This window comes from Symphalangus syndactylus, chromosome 4, assembly GCF_028878055.3.
Source record: "Symphalangus syndactylus isolate Jambi chromosome 4, NHGRI_mSymSyn1-v2.1_pri, whole genome shotgun sequence".
NCBI lineage: Eukaryota > Metazoa > Chordata > Mammalia > Primates > Hylobatidae > Symphalangus > Symphalangus syndactylus.
Genome location: NC_072426.2, coordinates 98,971,652 through 98,997,493, shown reverse-complemented (window position 1 = coordinate 98,997,493; position 25,842 = coordinate 98,971,652). Strand labels below are relative to the sequence as shown.

Here is a 25,842-nt window from a genome sequence, read left to right as displayed (position 1 = left end):
TCCTTACAGTGGAGATCAAAAGAAAGTGGAACATCTTTGAAGTGCTGAAACAAAACTGCCAACCCAGAATTCTATCTCCAGCAATATTTTCCTTCAGTGATGAAGGTGATATTAAAATATTGTTATATAAACATTAAGAGTATATACCATGTGATTCCATTTGTATAAAGTCAATGGAAATAGGCCTCAAGTTACTTTTGATGGGGATTAGTAATTGCAAAGAGTGAATTTTTCACCGTAATGAACCACCCCATAAATTAGTAACACAAAAAACAGCAGTTTTATTTTCCAATGATTCTCCAATCAAGGCTAGGCTCAGCCGAGTAGTTCTACTTGTCTTGACGTGGTCACTTGTTGGCTACATTAAGGTAGTATGTTGGCTGCAGGCTAGACTCATTAGGGATGTTCAGAACTCTCTATTTAGTCTAAAGGTCAACATTTCCAGAGTCAGACTTCCAATTTGTACTCTTCTCTGTATATGTCATACCTCAATTAAAAGCCTGCTTCCAGACCAGGTGCAGTGGCTCACATCTGTAATCCCAATAGTTTGGTTGGCCAAGGCAGAAGAATTGTATGAGGCCAGGGGTTGGAGACCAACCTGGGCAACACAGCAAGACCCCATCTCTACCAAAAAAAAAAAAAATTAGCTGGGCATGGTGGCACATGCCTGTAGTCCTAGCTACTCAGAAGGCTGAGGCAAGGAGGTTCGTGGAGCCCAGGAGTTCAAGGCAGCAACAGTCAGCCATGATCACATCACTACACTCCAGCCTGGGCAACAGAGTGAGACCCTGTCTCAAAAAAAAAAAAAAGTCTACTTTCAAAGGGCAATAGATAATTATTTTTTAATTACAATCTAACAAAAATAGAATAATAAAAATAGAAACTACAAAATGTTCCAGAAAATGGAAGTATTCCTGTGTGACTAGTGTAGACTTAATATAAGAAACATTAATAGGTGATAAAGTAAAAAAGATAACTTAAGGTTAGATTACACTGAGATTTGAGTGCTTGGCTACAGAGCTGGGTCTTATTTGAAGGGAAGTGGGAAACTATTGAAGGGTTTTGAGCAGAGGAATGGTATGTTCAAAACAGTGGTTTAGGAATATAATCCCATGCTGGTGTACAAATTAGACTAGAGGACGGAGAGACTATTATCAAACGGATCAATTTGGAAACAATTTAGATAAGCACCAATAGGAATTGAATTAAAATAATAGCAAGCTAATGAAAAAAAGGTAATAAAATATATTGATTCTACATCTACAGAGATTGAGAGCCTACTATATTCTATGTACTTGGTAAAGGACTGTATATATTTTTGTCTTCATATTCAAGGAACTCATAATATATGAAATATAAAAGTGTGAAAAAATAATGACAATTTGTTGTAATAAGGACTATAATAGATGAATATTTAAGGTGTTAAGGACACAAGAAGAGGAAGCAGCCAATAATACAGAGGAGTCTAAGACATGCTTTAGATAAGATTTAACCTTACACGAGTAGTTACAGTTTACCAAACAAAGAAGGCAGAGAACAACATTCTAGCCAGAAGAAACAGCACATACAAAGTCACAGGCAAAGAAGAGTAGAGCATGGTGAATTGGGGGACATAGTTCAGTATGTCTACATGTGCAAGCTAAGCATAGGTACAGAAGCTAGAAAGATAAGGATCACATCACTAAGGGCAAAAGACATGAAAGATTTGGTAACTATGTGAGATGAAACAGGATTTAGTGACTTTATAAGAAGACAAGGATGACCTTAATATTTTGAATTTAAGTGACTAGAAGAATAATGATAAACCCAATATTAAGAATTGTATAACTTATAGACACTTTTCATCTGAGTGGACATTAAATACCTAGGAGGTCTTTTTGTATGTGTGTGAAGAATAGCACTAGATGTGTTTCATCAATGAAATTCTGAATATAAAATAATCATCATAGGTTCTTAAAGCCAGTCAACAACCAAGAATTGATACTGACCATTGGCACAGTTTTCTTCAAAAATGACAAACTTTAAAAGAAAAAAAAATGACTTGAATGAATGTTTTTCTTAACTCAGAAGAGAAGAAAAATCTTTAAATACATATAGCATAACTGAAGAAAAAACAGAATTGCAGAATTGCTGTGAATGTTCTAAAGACCTGGTTCTAAATAATCAAGTTAATTCCTCTTTCATGTGTTTTAAAATATTGTTGCTCCAAGAACCAACCATCAGCTATGCTGGAAGTCTATAATTACACATTGATATATGAGAAGGCTGTCAGTCTCTACAGAAGACTGGTACCGTCCTTAGCAGAATACTTGAGGCTGCTTTTGGTTTAGGGAATCTGTAGCTCAGAAATTTTCTTAGAAAGTAACCTCTGTTGTTCAAATTACATAGCCATTTGTGAAGACAAAACCCACTGAGTATAGGTGGTATTACCTGAATCACTAAAAGATAATTGATTAGAAATCCAAATCAAACCTTGAGACTGCTGAGTCTAGATGAGTGGCTGCCTAGGGATAGAGGGCAGGAAGGGGTGGGACCTTACAAAGACACACGAAGAAACTTCTAGAATTGATGTGTATGTTTGTTGTTTTGATTGTGGTGATGGCTTCATGAGTAATACCTATTCAAACTTTTCCAATTGTACACTTAAATAGTGCAGTTTATTGTATGTCAATCATGCTTCAATAAAGATGTTAGCAAAGGAAAGGACTTTCATCTTAGAATGGTCAGATAAACTATTTTAAGTCCTACACCATTATCTATATAAAGAAGAGATGGCCATTTAAAAATATTTATACAGGACTTGAAGCAATGTAGGTTACCTGAGGTATAATAAATTGAGTGTCATATTTAGAGTCCTGATGTAATACACTTTATTAAGATATAGATTTGTAAATTTATGCTAATTCTGGATGATTATTTTTCTTGAGTTGGTTTCTATGGACTGAATGTTAAAGTGGGTTTTAAGCAGGTTTTATATATCAATACCACATTAGCTTGATTTTTTTTATTGAGAGATGCAGAAAGATCAATATCTTACGTGCTCTGTATCGTAATAAATACTTTCAATAAAGCTTTTTTGGCCTGGTAGGATGACTCACACCTGTAACCGCAACATTTTGAGAGGCTGAGGCTGGAGAATCACTTGAGGCCAGGAGTTCAAGACCAGCCTGGGAACATAGTGAGACCCTGCAAAAAAAATGTGGAAATTAGCCAGGCATGATGGCACACGCCTGTAGTCTTGGCTACCCAGGAGGCTGAGGCAGGTGATCACATGAGCCGAGGAGCTCGAGGTTACAGTGAGCTATGATCGTACCACTTGCAGTGTAGCCTGGGCAATAGAGTGAAACCATGTCTCATTCAATCAAACTTATTTGAACCTTCGTACATTTTTGCTTTTATTAATGAACTTTTCTTTTAAAATCAGACTTTTAATGACTTTCTGACAGTGTCATCCTGGTTGTGTTTGAGACTAATATGACCTCTAGTTTGTGTTTTTTGTTATTGTTTTTGTTTGTTTTTTTGAGACAGGGTCTCTCTCTGTTGCCAAGGCTGGACTACAGTGGCACAATTATGGCTCACTGCAACCCCTTCTTCCTCCCAGACTCAAGTGATCCTCCCACCTCAGCCTTCCGAGTAGCTGGGACTACAGGTGCGCACCACCACATCTGGCTAATTTTTTTATTTTTTTGTAGAGACAGGGTTTCACCATATTGCCCAGGCTGGTCTTGAACTACTGGACTCAAGTGATCCACCCACCTCAGCCTCCCAAAGTGCTGGGATTATAAGCGTGAACCACAATGCTCAGCTGAGCTCTAGTTACTGAAGATTAATTCTATAGGTTGAACCTGGATATGTTAGAAGACATAGGGGACTTTCATCAAGAAGTTCAAATTAGAATATGTGAGATAGGAGAATTTTTTAAAAGAATTGTTATTTGATACTTAAGGTGTAGTCATATACTCTTAATATTGCTAGAGTGTAAATTGGTAAAAGTTTTCATATCCTTTTATACAGTATTTCAGCTCTTGGAATTTAAATAATCAGAAGTCTGGGAGCATCTACATGTGAATACATTCATGTCACTTTTATGTATAATAGTGAGAAAAATGAAAGCAAACTAAAAATAATAGGTAAAGTATGTTGTTTACTCAAGCCATCATTAAAAATAATGTAGCAACTTGAAATTATATATATTATGTTATATGAAAAATAAACCAACACAGTGGGTTCATTCACTTTGTGAAACTTCATCACTTATTTGAGGACTTTGAGTATAAACAAATCAGAATATACAATTACCTGCTATTACAAAGTAGCAAGAGAGGCTGGGCATGGTGGTTCACACCTGTAATCCCAACACTTTGGGAGGCCGAGGCGGGCAGATCACTTGAGGTCAGGAGTTCCAGACCGGCCTGGCCAACACGATAAAACCCATCTCCACTAAAATTACAAAAATTAGCTGGGTGTGGTGGCATGTACCTGTAATCCCAGCTACATGGGAGACTGAGGCAGGAGAATCGCTTGAACCCAGAAGTCAGAGGTTGCAGTGAGCCGAGATCTCGCCACTGCATTCCAGCCTGGGTGACAGAGCGAGCAAGAGCAGGCAAGCAAGCGAGACTCCATCTCAAAACAAAAAACAAAACAAAAACAAAGTAGCAAGAGTGAGTATGCCAGTGTGCTGGGGGTAAGATGTTAGATACTCTGTATTTTCCATGTCTTATTTTCATACTTTAAAAAGCATATCGGTTGTTTCTAAAAGAACATATTCCTTTTAGTTACAAACATATACATTCAGCAACCCTAAAGTAGCATACACTACTACTGGCTGAAGCTCTGGGGTTTTATTAGTACAGTGATGACTTAATTAACAAATCCTCTTTGAACAAAGCCTCTTTACTCAAGACTGGCCTTGGTGCAGTAGGCATGAGGGAAGGACCAGTTTTCTCTGAGCTAGATCGGTAGCAGCAGGGACTAATGAGGCAGGGCCTTGAAAGTGGCTCTCTCTCAGATCTGACTCCTCAGAGACTGGCTAAAGCTGAAGCTGAGGGCACTGGTGCACTCCTGGGACCTACACAGCCTGGTTACCCAGGTGTTGAAAAAACGGTTTCTGTGCCAACACCATATGTGGCTTTAAGAGACTCGGCAGGACTCTTGCTTTAGGCACAGCATTCCTCGTGTGGAATGAGTAAGCTGGAAAATAACAGGGAAATCCCATGTGCTAGGAAGCTTCCTCTTGTCTTCTGTGTGCTTTTTCAGTTCCCTGGGCCTCATTTTATTCAACTATAAAGTGAAAGGAGTAGCTTAAAAATCTCTAATGTATCTTTCAGTTCTAATAGACTACATGTTTAAATCAAGAATCGGCAAACTTTTTATAAACGGTCAAATAGTAATTATTTTCTGCTTTGCAGGGCATACTACCTCTGTTGCAAGTGCTCAACTCTCCCTCTGTAGCTTGAAAACAGCTGTATGTAAAAAAATGGGTGTGTCTGTATTCCAATAAGACTCTATTTATAAAAATAGGCAGCTAGCCAGATTTGGCCCACAGGCCATATTTTAACAAGCCCAGGTCTAGATGTTAATGTAATGGGAATGTCGTATTAAGAGAATTATTTGATGAATAGGATATAATTCTTATTTCATAGAGACCATTCTCTCAGACTTTTTATTTTTAAAGAGTAGGCAAATGTAAAATATTATTTCACTGTCAGGATGTAATACCATGGGGAAAAGATTAAAATACTCGGGCACCAAACTGTTGTAGTAAATTATCTGAAATAGAGCCTTTGACTTCCCAATTAAGGAAGAAAATGGTGTCTGCAATACCTGTGACTGGGTTCTTTTAAGTCTTCAAAAGTTAGGGGCCTAGTAGGAGAGAGTCTCAAGGGCTTGTTAATTTTCTTTCTGATCAAATGGGCTAAATCATGCCTTTCATAGTAGAAGGTAGGCTGTGGACCCTTTACTATTTTATTTTTTAAACATTTCTGTTGGCTAGGCATAATGGCCCATGCCTAAAATCCTAGGATGAGGCAGAAGGATCCCTTGAGCCCAGGAGTTTGAGACCACCCTGGGCAACATAGCAAGACCACATCTCTACTAAAAGAAAATTACTTTTTAAAAATTAAAAATAAATAAATAATTTTTTGGTGGTCCAGAAAGGGGCAGCTGCCATGCTTTGCAGGTTTCAGATCCCCATCTATCTTGGGTTGGGTTTCTATCTTGATCTTAAGTTATCAGTATTCTAATATGGAGATAAGTCTGTCTTCACTTTGGAGACCTTTGTTAGTTCTTCCATGTCAGGCTTTAGCTAGTATAGTTTGTCTAATGCATTTATGTAAAACTTGTTTCCAACAATGAAAAAGCAATTACAGGTTGGGATATGTAATTCAGGCCCATTACTACATAAAAGGATCAGCACAATGGTACTTTATCTGACTAGGGAAGTCTAAAATATTCTTGTTGGCCAGCTTGCTTTCACATAAGCACTGTTTGGGATCTTTTCTAAGTTGCAGAACATGAATTCCTTATTGGCCTATCCTACTAGCCACAGCTGTGAGCACAACAGAACTGACACATTCCTAGTAATTATACCTTATCTAGAGTGAACAGGGCCACCTTCCCAGCATAGTGACAGCTATAGCCCTTAATCTAATACAGTGGTTCTCAAAGTGTAGACTCACTGGGGGTGCCCTTTCTGAGGCTCTTTCAAGGAATCTATTCTATGAAGTCAAAACTACTTCACAGTAATTCAAATATATTATTTGCCTTTTTGACTCTCAATGACAGTAGAGTTTTCCAAAGACTACGTAATGTATGATATCACAACAGATTGAATACTGAAGAAAATACAAGAATCCAGCTGACTTCTGTTAACTGGATATTAAAGAGATTAGCAAAAACTTAAATGCCATACTCTTTACTAATATTTTTGTTTGGAATATACAGTTATTCTTATTAAAATATATTAAAATGTAGGTTTATTCAGAAATTTTTTGAGATCATTTTAATTTCTAATACAGTAAATATTAATAAATATGACTCACACAAAATCTATTTGGAGTCCTCAATTTTTTTTCTTTTTTTTCCTGGCTTACGTTTTTTGATGGACTCAATTTTTTTTTTTTTTTTTAATTTAAAAAGAGACAGGGTCTCACTATGTTGCCCAGGCTGGTTTCAAACTTCTGGGCTCAAGCAATCCTCCTGCCTTGGCTTCCCAAAGTACTAGTATTACAGGTATGAGCCAGTGCACCTGGCCTCAATAATTATTTAAGAGAAACAGTTTGAGAACCCCTCCTCTAATGTAATACCCTTAGTTGCAATACTCTGATCTCATGGTTACTGATACCATCTTTACCATATTCCCTCTTATACAATATTTACTAAAATTCTCCCCAGAGATAACCCTTGTTAACAATTTAGTGATTACTTCTAGACATCTTTCTACTGAGTGCTTACATTCACACATATTATATACTTTTACATTTATTGGATCATACTATGGTCTTTCCAAACTTATTCTCCTGAGTTTAATTTTTCTACCTGATCACTCTGTGAATTCTTATAAAAAATCTTAAGTTCTTTTTTTTTTTTAAGACAGGGTCTCACTCTGTCACTATCACCCAGGCTGGAGTGCAGTAGCGTGATCATAGCTCACTGCAGCCTCAAACTCCTGGGTTCAAAGGATCCCCTCACCTCAGCCTCCTAAGTAGCTAGGACTACAGGTGTGTGCCACCATACCTGGCTAATTTTTTTTGTTTTTAGTAGAGACAGGCATCTCACTATGTTGCTCAGGCTGGTCTTAAATTCCTGGCCTCAAGCAATCCACCCACCTCAGCCTCCTAAAGTGCTGGGATTACAGGCATGACTCACCATGCTTAGCCTAAATCCTAGGTCTTAAAATTGAAAGGGACAGAGTGATCATCTTATCTCATTCCCAACTCAAGTCAGAAACCCTCTCTAAAACATTCACAACCTGAGAGGTCCATTTAATTTGGTTTTATAAACCCTAAATTGTTAGAAACTTTTTCCTTCTCTTGAACATAAATTTGCCTTCTTGCTCACTTTTACCCATAGGTTCTAGTTCTACTTTGGGAAACTATATAGAATGCATCTTATCTGTCTTCACTGGGCTTCATTGTGGGTATTTTCTTCTGTTCTATCTTCGAGTTCACTATTCTTTTTTAAGTTGTGTCTAAGCTTCTATTAAAACTATCCACTAAATTTTTACTTTCAATTTCCATTTAAACCTGTCTGTTGCATTCTAGTCCTCTGTTAAAATTCTCGATTTTATCTTTAACTCTTGATCAGTAAGCATAGTTATTTCAGAGTTTCTGTTTGTTAAGTTCGATATCTGGAACTGCTTTATTAAGCTGTAATTTCTGCTGGTTTTAATTTCCCGCTTGTCTCTTTATATTACTGTTTATTTTTTATTGTGAGTGATATGTTGTATTTGCAAAATTGCTTATAGAAATAATTTGAGGTATAGGATGATTCACGTTTGCTTTTGGCAGGCATGGGGACATTGGCACACTGTATTTATCTTAATCTAAGTTTAAAGTTTAGATGATTAGAGGCTAAGCTACAATCCCTTGTCTAGGTCTTTCTACTGCCTGTTCACACACCCTTAATCCTTTTGATTACCACCCTGAGATAAGGAGATTTTAACTAGGCCCATTACTCTTGACAGACTGGGTTCCAGACTTTGTCCTCCTAGCATCAAACACCAGACTCGCTTCCCTGGGTTTCTATCATCCTCTGTATTATAGCCTGGTAATTCTTCATTCTTTTGTTAGGACTTCAATGCCTTCAAACAGATTTTTAAAAAATATGTCCAGATGTTCTAATTCTTGATAAGACAGTTGGTCTGAATTACCTAGGCTGCCATTAGTACCTGCAACCTACTTAAATCCATATTAATATTTTTCTGTCCTTCTGGATTGCTTGGGAAACTGTTAAAGAGCAGGAATAACCCTGACCAGGCATCTGTACCACATTGAACCGGATGCTCTGTAAGAGCTCCTCTTGAAGGTTTAATCTGATATTAATCAGATAGGAAGTACAGTCCTTATGAACAGATTCAGCCTTCCCACAGGGATGAGTTCAGTTAAGAGGGACAATGGATACGGTGTACAGTGGCTCCATTTTCCTTTATGTTTATAGTCTAGTCTTGTAATAAAACTAATGCTCAGAATGAAAGGGCTCAATTTAGGATTTAAACCAAGTATAAACACAAAGTTAAAACAAGCTATTGTTCAAACTTTGACTTAAGTGAAAGAATTGGTTTTTTTATTTGTTTGTTTATTTTTGAGGCAGGGTCTTGCTCTGCTACCCAGGCTGGAGTTCAGGGATGCAATCATAGATCACTGTAACCTCGAAACTCCTGGGCTCGAGCAGTGCTCCTGCCTCAGGCTCCTGAGTAGCTAGGAGAATAAGTGCCACCATACCCAGCTAATTTTTTAATTCTTTTGTGGAGATGGGGCTTTGTATGTTGCCCAAGCTGGCCTCACCTTCTGGCCTCAAGTGATCCTCTTGCCTTGGCCTCCCAAAAGTGCTGGAATTGCAGGCATGAGCCACCATACCCAGCCTGGTTTTATTTTAAAAAACACTTTTGCTGCCCGTCTTTAAAACGTTAATTATATGTATGCACATTTTCTTTTATCTGGTGCTTCTCTACATTCCTTTAGCCCACGTCTTATCCAACTGGTCATGTGGGAGTTTGCTCTTTGGGGAGTTAAATATTTAATATTGACTTCTAGGTAGTACAGAGCAGCCCAACGTGTTTCACTTTTGTATTATTCCTTTGTTAGCACTAAGTTTTCTATATCAGCTTGTCTAGAATTTTTGTTTCAAAATTGTATTCTTCTAATTTATTTGCAGTTTTTCTCTAATTGTTTAATTGTCCATCCCCTACCCCCTGCCCCAAGGCAAATATACTGTCTTTTATCCATATGTGCCCATAAATTCTAAACTCAAAGATTTCTGGTTCTCCCTTATATTTATGGTATTTTTCTACTTCTCTGTTCAGTATATTTTTGCAAGTGTTTCAGTTTTCTTCAGTGTTTGAGTTCCCTAGTGTGTCATTTCATTTTCATGCATCAGAGTAATTCCTACCATTCTTATATGGAGTCTCTTACATGATGATTTTTTTATTAGTAAAGTGCAATATTGAACAACATTGAAGATTTTATTTCTTAATCTAAAACATAATATTTATTTAATAATGAGATGGAAATACAGGTTTTGTGAAAGGGAGAAAGGTGTTTCTCTAAATATTATACCTGTGTCAAAAAGCTGCAAGTGCTACTACCACTGTTTTGTGACTCCTGAATGATTTCTGCTTTCTTTATATTAATACTTACTCTAATAGTAATTGAACTCCCAAAAAGATCACAAAGTCCCCAATTGCTAGCTTTATAAATACGTTGATGTGTACCTTGTTTGATGAGATAAAAGCTTCAGTAAGTGATATCCCCACCTGTGTGGTTAATTTCAAAATATTGCTTGTCTAATACATTGTTGTCAGTGACAACTGAACAAGAACTTTCAGAAGCAGTTGGCTATCCATTAATGGCAGATTTCAAGGCTATGCAAATTGTGCCAGTTCAGCCCTGCATTTTTTCGATATTATCATATCAATTGAGTCAGTTCAGAGTAGACAAAGCAAGGTTATGGGAACCACCTAGAGCATCATGCACCATTTAACATCAATGCAGCATACATGAACATCTGCAGCTTCAATCTTATTAACAGAGGATAGAATGGAAGGCAGTAAACAGCTTTCTTCATCACTTAATTGCAAAATAGTATTTCCTAATGTTTGCATTGTTTATCAACAGGAACTTCATCAATAATTGTATAATTATGGTTGCCTAGATCACAGTGCCCTCATGCATCTTGTCACTTATTATAGAGTGGTCTGAATTTAATTTGAATTTGAACACATGATACAAGGATAATAGTACAAGTTCCTTGAAATGTGAGTTGCATAATACAAAAATTTTGTGTAGTAGGAGAATGGCAAGTTATGATTCTTCAGTCACTTTGGGGAGTAACACAGGGAAAAGAAAGACTGAAAGGCAGTGAAAGATAAGGGGAAGCTACTAGTTAGATTCAAACATAGACCCATTGAACATGAGAGTAGGTTCTGTTCCTTAGAATTAATCATGAGTAATTCAATGTTTGCTTTAGGCCCAAATTGAGCTGAATTAAAACAGGATTATTATGCTTAGGTCTTCCCTTCAGTCTCTGTAGTTAAAGAGAGAAAATGGCAGAAAACTACAAATATAGTGAGGAAAAAGCTATGGTGGCCAAAGTTAAAAATACCACATGCTGAGGAAAGCCTTGACATGGCTGCTCAGCCTTCACTGCTGTTGCTTTTGAAGCCTGATAATGCCACTACTCCTAATTAGCAAATGTTAGTATTACAGTAAGCAATCAAGTGCAATCTTCAGGCTTTGTGGCAGCAGTTTCACAGTGCAAAATATTGAAGAAAAAACAAAGGAAAACAATATAAGCTCAGCCACAGTTATTGGTGTGGTCAGTGGGAGTTGTCTCACAAGAGAGCAGGAAAAGGAAAATGTGAAAAACAGTGGGTGCATTTAAAGCATGTAAGACAAGAGCTGGCTAGTCTGAAAAGTTTGTCTATTTTAATCATGAAAATCTCGCGTTTTTACTTAAATCCATTTTATATTTAAGGAAAAATCTAAGGCTTGTTCATGAAATTACACTTGAAATATTTTAATTTGTGGTTAGAGTCTCCTCCCTATCCCAAATTAAAAGGTATCAAATTGTATATTGAGTGAGCTCCGTTTGTACTCAGCTCTTCCCGATTAATAAACAGTCATTTCCTTAAAAAAAAAAAAAAACTCTAGAGTTAGAATGTTTTCTCTCCCTAATTAGTCTGTATTTATGCCTTTAATAATTATCTGTTCATTTTCTAGCAGCAAATATTTGTTCTCAGATTAAATTGGAGAAGGAAGGAAAGAAAAAGATAGCTACCCACAGTATAGTATCTATCCACAGATGATATAGAGTTATGTCCCTCTTGTATGGTTCTTGAGTATAATAGACATAACAGAAGCTTTCTTAATATGATAATTAATCTATTATTTTCTCTATTTGGGGGATGCTAAGAACTGGTTTACTAGAGGTAATAGTTTGATCTTATTTATTTATGTTAAAATTATTTTTTTTAAAGGTAATTACGGCCTCTACTATAAACTTGAAAAAGCTGGTCTAACTCTGTGCCGAATGAGCAGGGAGATATTACTATATACATACATATAAGCATATATGCCTCTTATCTGAATACCTCAGGGAGCACACTTTTCTGAACCAGGGTTTTGTAATAAATGTGTGTACTACTAACTCTGACACATGTATAGTTCTCCTTTAAAGAACTTGTATGCAAACATTATTCAGGAACGTCTTCTAGGAGCTATTTATCAAAACTGCTATGATAATAACTTTGTCTTAATGAGTTTGAGTCTCTGTTTAGGGAATAATCGATAAACTACAAATTAATGTTCCATAATTCACAATATAATGCACATATAATTATTTTGAGATGAGGCAAACCCTATGCATTTAATTTACAGCTATAATTAAGTAAGCTCATTTGATACTAATTAAGTAAATCTAAAAGGATCATAGGTTTGTGTATTTAATTATCAAGGTACAATCAGCAACGAATTTCTTGAAAAGCTTTCCTATCTTCAGTTCAACACTGATCTCAGCCCATACTACAATTTATCTTCTTGCATCTTCAGTAGATTAAAATGCATTGTGAATTGTGGAGAATCTACTTGGTAAGTTACCTTCTTTGTTTAAAAAGTATGTATATGCACAAAAAATTAGCCGGACGTGGTGGCGGGCGCCTGTAGTCCCAGCTACTCGGAGAGGCTGAGGCAGGAGAATGGCGTGAACCCGGGAGGCGGAGCTTGCAGTGAGCCGAGATTGCGCCACTGCATTCCAGCCTGGGCGACAGAGCGAGACTCCGTCTAAAAAAAAAAAAAAAAAAAAAAGTATGTATATGTATATATATACACATACGTAGGCTTAAGAATACAGAAGTTCTATTATCTGGCAAAACTGTCCTTAAGAAGTGAAGGAGAAATTGAGACATTTCCAGATAAAAGATAAAGAGGTTTATTGCTAATAGACCTGTCCTACAAGACATGCTAAAAGGGCATGCTTCAGGATTAAATGAAAGAATGCTAGACAGTAACTCAAAGCCATATGAAGAAATAACTCCTGTAAAGGTATCTACATAAGTAAATATAAAAACCAGTATTGCTGGTTTGTAACTCTTGTTTCATTCATGAAAGGAAAATGCCTAGGCCAGGCGCGGTGGCTCATGCCTGTAATCCCAGCACTTTGGGAGGCCAAGGCAGGCAGATCATGAGGTCAAGAGATCAAGACCATCCTGGCCAAAATGGTGAAACCCCATCTCTACTAAAAATACAAAACTTAGCTGGGCGTGGTGGCACACACCTGTAGTCCCAGCTACTCGGGAGGCTGAGGCAAGAGAATCGCTTGAACCTGGGAGGCAGAGGTTGCAGTGAGCCGAGATCACACCACCGCACTCCAGCCTGGTGACAAAGCAAGACTCCATCTCAAAAAAAAAGAAGAAAAATGCCTAAAACAATAATTATATGTTAATGGAAAGATGTGTAAATTATGTAATTTATAACAACAACATAAAGAGGGGAACAGAGCTGTGTAAGAGCAAGGTTTTTTATACTGTCCAGGCTAAGTTGGTAACAATTCAAACTAGATTGTTATGAATTTAGGGTTTTAATTGTAATTGCCATAGTAACCACTAAGAAAATAAGAAATAGGTCAGGGCGTGGTGGCTCACACCTATAATCCCAGCGCTTTGGGAGGCCAAGGCAGGCGGATCACGAGGTCAGGAGATCAAGACCATCCTGGCCAACACGGTGAAACCCCGTCTCTACAAAAAGTACAAAAATTAGCTGGGCATGGTGGCACGCTGTCTGTAGTCCCAGCTACTCGGGAGGCTGAGGCAGGAGAATCACTTGAACCCCAGAGGCGGGGGCAGGAGAATCTCTTGAACCCGGGAGGTGGAGTTTGCAGTGAGTCAAGATCGCACTACTGCACTCCAGCCTGGATGACAGACTGAGACTCCATCTCAAAAAACAAAAAAAGAAATAAAATAAGAAACAATGAAGTTTTCTCTATTTTTGTTAAAGTAGTATATAAAAATTAGATTATTAGAAAATACACTTAATTGCTAACTTAGAAGTCTTTTAAATTCTACTGTCAGCCAGGCACAGTGTCTCACCCTTGTATTTCCAACACTTTAGAGGCCAAGGTGGGAGGCTCACTTAGGCCCAGGAGTTCAAGAACAGCCTCTCTAACATAGGGTGACCCTGTCTACAAAAAATTAAAACAATTAACCAGGTATGATGGCATGCACCTGTCGTCCTAGGTACTCAGGAGGCTGAGGTGGGAGGACCGCTTGAGACTGAAAGATGGAGGCTGCAGTGAGTCTTGATTGCATCACTGTACTCCAACCTGGGCGACAGAGTGAGACTCTATATCCAAAAAAAAAAAACAAATTCTGTCAGTCAATCAACTAATATTTAAGTATTTAATATGGTAGGCTTCCTGCTAAGTTTCAACAATTGCCTCCATTTCTTCCCACTAAATTTTTTAATGTATAGTCAAGAAGGAAGAGCTATCTGATGTCTAGAGTGACATTCTAGTGTTGGGAAATGCTAGATAAGATGTTCACATTTTCAGATTTCCCAGCCACATTTAAGCTCAAAAAATATGAATGCTTGTCCCCATGACTTTCCTGAAGGTCTAAAAGATACTTCTGTCTCCATCCCTTCAAAACCAAGATACTTGATTGTGAGGAGTAGAAGACTCCTATATGGCCCAGTGTATGTTCTCTTCAATCTCAAAGTGTGTTTAGAGTATTGCCATTGCTATCAGAAATGTGAACTTTCCCCTCAGATCCTAGATTTTCAGATTAAGCTAATCAGAACATGGGCTTTCTACATTCCTTATCAGAGGCCACTGTGGTAAAATATAGAAAGTAATTGTTGGCCAGGCACAGTGGCTTATGCCTGTAGTCCCAACACTCTGGGAGGCTGAGGCGGGCAGATCATTTGAGGTCAGGAGTTCGAGACCACCCTGGCCAACATGGTGAAACCCTGTCTCTACTAAAAATACAAAAATTAGCTGGGTGTCGTGGCTGGCGTTTGTGGTCCCAGCTACTCAGGAAGCTGAGGCAGGAGAATCATTTGAACCCGGGAGGTGGAGGCTGCCAAGATCTCTCTACTGCACTCCAGCCTGGGCGACAGAGTGAGACTCTGTCTCAAAAAAAGTAATAATAATAATTGCTAATACCTAATGTTGCGCTTTACAGCTCACATAGAACATTTATATTATCTAAAATGAGGTATTAAAATAGATGAACAAACTGATATCTGGGCTGGGAGGGAGTTGTTGCTTCTTTTATTTCTTTGGGGTACTACTAGCACAGCTTGTCAGTACATTAAAAATAGAGACTTTTTGGCATTACTGTTTTTTCCAAGATTAACTAGCACAACACAAATTTCTTGTGCCTAGCTGTAACCAGTGTTGAGACTTCACATACCACACACAATTAATGACACCAACCTTGCAGTACTGACAGCGATATCATGCCCAGTTTGTATATAGTGTCTGGGTCATCTGAGGAAGTTAAAATAGTATTGTGATCTGTGAACAGGCCAAGTCTAGCAGGTGCCGTTTGCATAGACTAGAATATAAATAGTATCCTCTAAAGCTATATGATGTAATGTCCCTAAAATGAATCATCTCCCATCTTCTTTCATTCTCAGAAATAAAAGTACTGATTCTTGTATCGTTTGATATTGTTTGATGGAAAACTATTAGTTGTTCAACACAACTAGCAAAGTATAAAGACTTGACACCTAATGGCTTCTGTTTTCTCTGAGAGTTAGAATTAGTGTGTAGCTTAAGAAGAGCTGTAGGCATTTAGAATGATATTTGGGGTGGTGGGGGGGAAATGGAGGCATCAGCTAGGGATAGTTTAGAACCAGTTCTGAGTGGAATTGCCAAAATTAGGTAAGTATTGGATAACAAATATGGCCTATTTTGACACAGGGTCTTGATTTTTTTTTTTAATAGGCTTGTGCCATTCTTCTTAATCTAATAGGCATTGGCAATCCCGAATTACGGAGAATGGGTTTGTCTAGTGACATCCCAAACATAGGAAGAATGTTTCCTTCTTTAAAATTTTTTGATAGACACTTGAGTCAAATGAAGAAATCCCAGATGAAAATTTCAGAAAGGACATTCTACTCTCTTGTTTGGAAAATTGTCCCTTTCAGCTAGTTGTAAGCCAAAGGAGAAAACTTAAGGGGTTGTATTATGCAGCTACATTTTTGAACCGATAACAGTTACCCTTCCCTGTCCTTTCCTGCCTAAACAGATCCTGATGCTGCAAACCAACATTTCTTTCTTTTTTTATCACTGTTGATGAAGGTTGTTTAAAACAGAATCAGTGATATGTTAGCAAATGTTTTATGACTGGCTTTCAGGAAAAAAGAACATAGATTCGTAGCAATTGTGTCATGGTTTAAATACTCCCACCATCAATGTGAGGTCACTGAATGTAGATTTGAGAAGAGCTTTGTATATGCAGAATTAATTCTCATTAGCCAATCTGAGCAGGCTCTAGCACACCACTGACAGTTAAAAGAGGTGGATGACTGATGTGAGTAACTACGTGAATGAATGAATGTCAAAAACATTATGCTAAAAAAATGTGCTGAGGTAAGAAGCCAGATATAAAAGAACATATACTGTATGATTACATTTATTTGAATTTAGAACAGGCAATATTAATTTACAGTGATAGAAATCAGATCAGTAGCTTTTTGGTTTTTGTTTTATTGAGAAGGAATTTGGCTATGAAGGAATTTTTTTTTTTTTTTTTTTTTGAGACAGTCTAGATCTTGAGATCTTGTCACTATGCTAGTAACGCCATCTTGGCTCACTGCAACCTCTGCCTCCTCAGTTCAAGTAATTCTCCTGCCTCAGCCTCCCGAGTACCTGGGATTACAGGTGCTCACCACCACGACCAACTAATATTTTTGTATTTTTAGTGGAGACAGGGTTTCACCATGTTGGCCAGGCTGGTCTCGAACTCCTGACCTCAGGTGATCCACCAACCTTGGCCTCCCAAAGTGCTGAGATAACAGGTATGAGCCAGCGCACCTGGCCAGGAACTTTCTTAGATGAAAATATTCATAGCAGCATTACCCAATAGAACTTTCTACAGAGCTATCAACATAACAATTGTATTTTCAATCTCTGCTTAGGAAAAATAAAAAACCAAACAGCAATTTAAAGATAGCCTAGTAGGTCAGGTGTGGTGGCCCATACCTGTAATCCCAGCATTTTGGGAGGCCAAGGTGGGCAGATCACTTGAGGTCAGGAGTTCGAGACCAGCCTGGCCAACATGGTGAAACTCCGTCTCTACTCAAAATACAAAAATTAGCCGGCTGTAGTGGTGGGCGCCTATAATCCAAGCTGCTTGGGAGGCTGAGGCAGGAGAATCACTTGAACCTGGGAGGCAGAGGTTGCAGTGAACTGAGATCACGCCACTGCACTCCAGCCTGGGCGATAGAGCGAGACTTAGTCTCAAAAAGAAAAAAAAAAGCCTAATAGTACGATGGAACCTGGTATGCTAGTATATATTTAACAGTCAGCTCATAGCAAACCAAGCCCTAGTTTATTGTGTTTTCTAATTTCCATGGTGTAAATACTCTCACCATGACTCACCATTCAAACTACCAAGACGAAGACATTGAATGGTAAGTTGGGAAGAGAAATGTACGATCAATTCATAAGCTGGTGTGAACTCAGTTTCTGAACTGCTTCTACCAATCACTATTATTGAGGGACTTAATTTTCTTGGTTTAGTTTAGTTCTTTAGATTATTCCAATCTTTCCCAGAGCTATGTCTTTGCCCAGAGACTTTGTTGAACCTCAGATATGTCTGGCTAGGCTGTAGCTCAACTTTGGATCTTTTAGCAGGAGGGAGAACATGAGGGCTGAGTGTGGTGGCTCACGCCTGTAATCCTAGCACTTTGGGAGGCCGAGGTGGGCAGATCACTTGAGGTCAGGAGTTCAAGACCAGCCTGGCCAACATGATGAAACCCTATCTCTACTAAAAGTACAAAAACTAGTTGGGCATGGTGGTGGGCACTTTTAATCCCAGCTGCACGGGAGGGTAAAGCAGGAGAATTGCTTGAACCCAGGAGGCAGAGGTTGTAGTGAGCCGAGATCATGCCACTGCTGTCCAGCCTGGGTGACAGAGCAAGACTCCATCCCCCCAAAAATAATAATAATAATAATAAGGAATAACATGTGTATGATCCTTAAAGTATTTCTGCAACTTTTTTTTCCCCTGGTGCTGCAGCTTCTATTCATAAAGAATGGTGAGGAATACAACCAAGCTTTAAAATCAGTGTACTTGGCTGGGCATGGTGGCTCACGCTTGTAATCTCAGCACTTTGGGAGGCCAAGGCGGGCGGATCACGAGGTCAGGAGATCGAGACCATGGTGAAACCCCGTCTCTACTAAAAATACAAAAAACTAGCCGGGAGTGGTGGCGGGCGCCTGTAGTCCCAGCTACTCAGAGAGGCTGAGGCAGGAGAATGGCGTGAACCCGGGAGGCGGAGCTTGCAGTGAGCTGAGATTGCGCCACTGCACTCCAGCCTGGGTGACAGAGCAAGACTCTGTCTCAAAAAAAAAAAAAAAAAAAAAAAATCAGTGTACTTGAGAGGTTTTGTTGTTGTTGTTTTTACAGGTAATTAACCATATGTTACACATTTTAATCTGCTTTTAAGTGCAAGAGAGATTGGCAAATGACTCAATAAAGAAAAGACTTCTGCTTAAATTGGATAAAATGGTTGTTTACTGGTGTTTATTGCTGTATTCCAAGTAGACAAGTAATCTGTGAATCCAGTTTAGTTTATTGGACAATAAATAGTACTCAGAACTTTTATCAGTGTTTGATTGTCAGGATGCCCATTGAAATTGACTTCATACTTTAGGGAACTTTAATTTTATTCTACAGTATACACTGTTAAAAAAAAAAAATCCTTGTCTTTCAGTATAAACCTATGACATTGCGTTGTGGCATTATCATCCCTAAAATGCTTTCTTGCTCTAAGATTTCTTCTATGCCATAAAGAAAAAAGGAACTTTTGGTTCCTTCATATCTAATGCAGGTTTTTTTTTTTGTAAACTCTAAATATTTTCCATTGCCACCATCAACAATTCAAATAACAATCTTACTGATGGAAAGTCCATGATTAGAAATAGCTGCTTCTTCAAAAATAAAGAACTTTGTATGTACATATCCATTTTGAAAATCTTGACCGTTGTGCTCAGAAGGAGAGATATGATTTTAAGAAGGGTCACATTTAGCATACCAATAATGTTCTACTCCTGCAATAATTGGGACCAGGCCACTAAAAAGAAAGCAACTGATGTTTGGCCTTTCAGTATTTTCTATAACTATGATGCCTTCATCCAAATTATCTAATAAATGCTTCTTCCTATTCTCCCAGCCCTAAGAGTCCATGGTCTCTTTATAAAGAAGAATCATATACATACAGATATTACTTGAATTTATATGGCATCCTCATGAGGTGAATCCCACCTATGTCACTAGGATTCATTTGATTGCCCTGGTTTGACCCAATTCAAGTATTAATTCAGGCCAGGTGCAATAGCACATGCCTCTAATCCCAGAACTTTGGGAGGCCGAGGTGGGCGGATCACTTGAGTTCTGGAGTTCGAGGCCAGCCTGGCCAACATGGGGAAACCCCCATCTCTACTAAAAATACAAAAATTAGCCGGGTGTGGTGGCAGGCGCCTCTAGTTCCAGCAACTTGGGAGGCTGAGGCAGGAGGATTGCTTGGACCCGGGAGGCAGAGGTTGCAGTGAGTAAGCCAAGATTGCGCCACTGCACTCCAGCCTGGGTGACAAGAGTGAGACCCTGTCTCAATAGAAAAGAAAAAAAGGCCAGTATGGGCCCAGGCCCTGCCATTCAGACTTCCGCTTGTAGAGACCAAGGACTGGCGGCAGGTTAGTTGCAGGTGAAGTTATGACAAGTGGTGTGGAGCCGCACCTGGGCAACATGTCGGAAGGAAATGTGGTGAGCAAACCCAGCACTCTGCAAGGGCCCCAACCCCTCTGACTGGGTCCCAGGAGCTCAACAGGCAGCGACCGGCACCCCTTCACCCCGGGCCGCCTTCCCTTCATCCACTCTGGGAACCTTACCCTGGGGGTTGAGGTTGGGGGTCAAGAAGAAAACCTTCACCCCAAATATCATCAGTCAGAAGAACTCAAGGAAGAAGTAACCATCAAGAAGGAGAAACATGAAAGGGACAGAGATGGACAGAGAGAGGTGCATGGACAGGGATGAGGCCACCCAGAAGTGATCCAGTCCCACTCCATCTTTGAGAAGGGCCCAGCTGAAATGATGAAGAAAGGAGGAACTGGAATAAGAAAGTGAATGTGTCAGACATGGGACCTTCTCATATCATCAACATCAAAAAAGAGAAGAAAGAGTTGGACGAACACACGAAACATCTCACCATGCTGGAGAAGGACGATTTCATCGATGACCCTGGGCTAAGGAATGACACTCAAAACATGCCTGTGCAGCTGCCACTGGCTCATTCATGGTGGCTTTTTAAGGAAGAAAATGATGAACCAGATGTTAAACCTTGGCTGGCTGGCCCCAAGGAAGAGGTGGATGTACCTACTGTGAAACTGAAAGAGGAGCTACAAGATGAGGAGGAGGAGGCCAAGTTGAAGGCTCCTTCCAGAGCAGCCAGGAAGACCCCCAGGGCCTCCCGAAGGACATACCCATGGCAGAGCTGCCCAGGGAGCTGAGCCTCACCAAGGAGGAGGAATTGCTGTTCCTCCTGTTGCCAGACACCCTCCCTGGCCACCCACCTACGCAGGACATGAAGCCCATCAAGGCAGAGGTACAGGGCAAGGACGGACAGGTGGTACTCATCAAGCAGGAGAACGACCAGGAAGCCAGGCTGGCAGAGAAAGCTTCTACCCTAGCTGACCTGACAGAGAGTCAAGTTGGCAAGCTGCCCATCTGCAAGTCCGAAAGGGTGCAACTCCTCCTGGGCAAGGTGACTCTGGTCGTGACCATGGGAACCGCCTGCTCTTTCCTGCAGGAGCTGGTGTCTGTGGGCCTTGGAGAGAGTACGACCAGGGAGATGATAGACCTGGGACATATGAAGCACAAACTTCTGTGTTCCCCCGATTTTGAATCCCTCTTGGATCACAAACACTGGTAAAATAATCAGATGGAGGAGGATGGCGGCTGCTGTCTGTTCCAGACATTTTGTTCTCGAATCTCTGCAACCCGGGAGAGGCCAGTTGAGCCCACCCACTCCAGCCTTTGGCAGCCATTGTCCCAGTTTCCCCCAGAGCCCTCAGGGCTTCCTCCCACAGCAGCTGTGAATGGCACAGTGACCTTCCCACAGTGTGAAGATGGTGCATCCTTGCTGCTAGGGACTTGTCCATGCTATTTATTTTTGTATTTATGTCTTAATCTCTTCAACTGATTGCATCCTCCCAAGGGAGGAGGGAGTATCTATGGGAAGGTGCAGGCTTTTGGTGGCTGTTGGGCCGTCAGGCAGCAAGTGTGAGGACTGCAGCTTTTGCTGGTGCTCCCTTCTTCCTCCCAGAGGCAGCGTAGGAGAGAGAGCAAGGATTGAGTCTGAGACTTAAGCATGGGGTCCCAGCTCATCAGTTCCTGGTTCTGTATCCTTGGACAAACTGCCTAACCTTTCTGAGCCTCCTGTTCCTCATCTGACAAAAATGGGGATGATACCTACTTCACAGGGTTGACGTGAGGATTATATGGGATATTATAGATGAAAACTCCTTGCACAAGGCCAGAACCAGTAGCCACTCAATAAATGTTAATTTCCTTTTAAGTAAATAAATAAATAATCAAATGTTAATTCAAAGTCCCACATGAGAGCGTTCTATGTTTTGTGGGTTTTGTTTTGTTTTGTTTTAGAGACAGGGTCTCATTCTTTCACTTAGGCTGGGGTGCAGTGGCACAATCACAGCTCACTGCATCCTCAAATTCCTGGACTCAAAGGATCCTCCTGCCTCAGCCTCCTGAGTAGCTGGAGCTATAGACATGTGCTACCATAGCTAGCTAATTTTTTTTTAAATCTGTAGACTGCCTCTGTGGACAGTTTTTCAAATTTTTTGTAGAAACGGGGCCATGCTTTGTTGTCCAAGCTGGTCTTGAGCTCCTGGCTTCAAGTGTTCCTCCCACCTTGGCTGAGACGACAGGTGTGAGCCACTGCACCTGGTCAGCCTTCTATCTTCAAACAGGATCTGAATCTAGATTCATCAACTCATAAATATGTCCTCATTTTAAAATGATGGAATGAGGGAAGGTGAAAGCACCAATCAAATCATATTTTCATTATTTCCAGAATGTGTTCAGCACAGTTAGGTCTGGAAAGGTTTTTGGGAAAGGTTGTGCAAGGTTGAATTTATTCACTATTCAAATAGCACCTCTAAATTTCAAGCAATTGTATGATTTACTTTTATACAAGCGTCAGAAATGCTAAATTATTAAATCCCAATGGCAGGATCACTGACAACTAGAAACTTGAGTTTATTTGCTTCCGTGGTTTACTAAACTAAGCTAAAGAAATATAGTACAGTTATTTACTACTTAAGATCAGCCAGAAAATGTATAGTGAGTTCATACTGTACTAGATTCTGGGAGATAATCAAATGTAAAACATACACCAGTCTCAAGGAACTTAAAATCTAGTAAGAATAATCATTATATTCAGCAATAATTGTTAATTGAGCACCTACTCTGTACTAGATACAGTACTAAGAGCTGGGAATAAGATTAAGTCATAATTCCTACCTATAAGGAACTCAAAGTTTAGTTGAGAAGACATTTGTAAAGAAGTGATTATAACTATGATAGATACCTTCTTGGAAGTATGTGAAGGTTATAAGTGATGGCATAAAAGAGAATAATCAGTTCTGCTTGGAGGCCAAGGACTATAGCCAAGAAGACATGCCTTATTTGGAACTAAGAGTGAAAAACAATTTGAAATGTAGACTTGACACATACACAAGAATAAAAGATCATGGCCCAGCACTTTGGGAGGCCGAGGCGGGCGGATCACGAGGTCAGGAGATCGAGACCACGGTGAAACCCCGTCTCTACTAAAAATACAAAAAATTAGCCGGGCGCGGTGGCGGGCGCCTGTAGTCCCAGCTACTCAGAGAGGCTGAGACAGGAGAATGGCGTGAACCCGGGAGGCGGAGCTTGCAGTGAGCCGAGATTGCGCCACTGCACTCCAGCCTGGGAGACAGAGCGAGACTCCGTCTCAAAAAAAAAAAACAACAAAAAAAAAAACAAACAAACAAACAAAAAAAAAAAAAAAGATCATGGCACATTTGGGACATCATGAGTATGACCAAAGAGTAACTGACTAAAGTTACTCTTTTGGTCAGGGAAAGATAAAGTTTGAACAATAGGCTGGATTCATATCCTAGAGTTAACAGTTTATTCAATAGAGATCCGTTGAAGAGTTTTTAACAGGGGAATAACATCAGATTTGTATTCATGAAAAATTACTCCATTTATTCATCATATGTTTATTGAGCCCCTATAATATACCAGGCATAGTTCTGGATGCTAGCGATCATCAGAAAAAAATATTGCCTTTTCTATAGCTCCTCTTACCTAGGCAGCCAAGTTTTGTGCCCTGAGCCCTATCTCCTTTCCTGTGCTCAGCTGAGTGAATCAGGCTTAGGAACCTAACCAAAGGTAGACAGTCCGTAGATGGTCAGTGAGCTATGAGCTGAAACAGCAGAGGAAACCAGTTTTTTGTTTGTCTGTTTGTTTCTGATATAGGATCTCCCTCTGTCACCCAGGCTGGAGTGCAGTGGTGCTATCATGGCTTACTACAGCCCCAGCCTCCTGGGCTCAAGCAATCCACCCACCTTAGTTAGCCTCCCAAGTAACTGGGACTACAGGCACGCACCCCCATGCCCGGCTGACTTTTAAATTTTTTTTATAGAGACAGCCTGTTGTGCAGGCTGGTCTCAAACTCCTGGGCTCAAGTGATTCTCCTGTCTCAGCCTCCCAAGGCTCTGGGATTACAGGCATGAACCACCATGCCTGGCTGGAAACCAGGTCTTCAGATAAGAGAGTGCAGCATATAACATTTAAAGAAGTAGAGACCAGGTTGAAATGAACAGCTTTATAGTAAGATTAAAGTGATATGCTTCATTTAGTGAACCTATTAAAAATAACAGAAACCTTGTTAATTCATTATACACACACACACACACACACACACACACACACACACATATATACACACACACATACATATATATGTATATATATATAGTCAGGTGCAGTGGCCCACACTTGTAATCCCAGTACTTCAGGAAGCCGATGTGGGAGGATCACTTGAGCCTAGAAGTTTGAAACCAGACTAGGCAATATAGGGAGGCCCATCTCTATAAAAAAAATAAAAATAAATTAGCTGGGCATGGTGGCGCATGCCTGTGGTCCCAGCTACTTGGGAGGCTGAGGCAGGAAGATCACTTCAGCCCAGAGCTCAAGGCTGCAGTGAGCTGTGATGGCACCACTGCACCCCAGCCTGGGTGACACAGATCCTGTCTCTAAAAAATTTCTTAAATGCAGTCACACACACTAAACAAAGGGGAAATAAGGTTTTAGAGCAGTAATTCCATCTAACATTGTTTTCTTGGTCATTTTTCCATGGAAAACTATTTTTGTATTCAAAGTCAACACTCATTCTCTTATATGTTTACATTCAGAACTGAAGACCTTAACTGGAATTAACTTGAAACATTTGTTGAAAATCAGATGCAAACATGAACAAACTAAGAGATTTTTACTACAAACGATGATGTAGAGGCAGGTAGTCTGCAAGGTCAGAACCATGCCTTCAGAAGCAGCAATTTTAAGTGAGACCTGAATCTCCTATACTCAAAGGTCTTGCATTAGTCAGGATTCTCTAGAGGGATAGAACTAATAGGATAGATATATATCTATATAAATAGGAGTTTATTAAGTAGTATTAACTCACACAATCACAAGGTCCCACAATAGACCATCTGCAAGCTAGGAGCAAGGAAGACAGTCTGAGTCTCAAAGCTGAAGAACTTGGAGTCCGACGTTCCAGGGCAGGAAGCATCCAGCACAGGAGAAAGATGTAGGCTGGGAGGGTAAGCCAGTCTGGCCTTCTCATGTTTTTCTGCCTGCTTTATATTCTCTGGCAGCTGATTAGATGGTGCCCACCAAGATTAAGGGTGGGTCTGCCTTCCGCAGCCCACTGACTTTGGCAACACCCTCACAGACACACCCAGGATCAATACTTTGCATCCTTCGATCCAATCAAGTTGACACTCAGTATTAACCATCACAAGTTTCATTTCAAGATTAATAATATCCTTGTCCATTTAATCATAAAAAAGAATGCTTATTATGTGCCAACTTTTAGTCTAAGTGCTTTATATGTATTAACTAATTTACTCCTCACAAAAATCCTCTAAGTACCTACAAATGCTATTATTGTTCCTTTTTTCTTTCTTTCTGAGACAACATCACCCAGGCTGGAGTGCAGCAGCACGATCTCTGCTCACTGCAATTTCCGCCTCCTGGACTCAAACCATCCTCCCACCTCAGCCTCCCCAGTAGCTGGAGCTACAGAAATGCACCACCACACCTGGCTAGTTTTT

The 25,842-nt window shown here is 39.8% G+C and overlaps 1 protein-coding gene and 1 pseudogene across 6 annotated transcripts in view; both read left to right on the top strand.

Annotated features, from left to right (window-relative positions):
- ADK (adenosine kinase) overlaps positions 1-25,842 on the top strand; it is a 599,984-nt gene that overhangs the window by 523,657 nt on the left and 50,485 nt on the right. The window lies entirely within an intron of this gene.
- LOC129480995 (DNA-directed RNA polymerase III subunit RPC4-like) lies at positions 19,299-21,718 on the top strand (annotated as a pseudogene).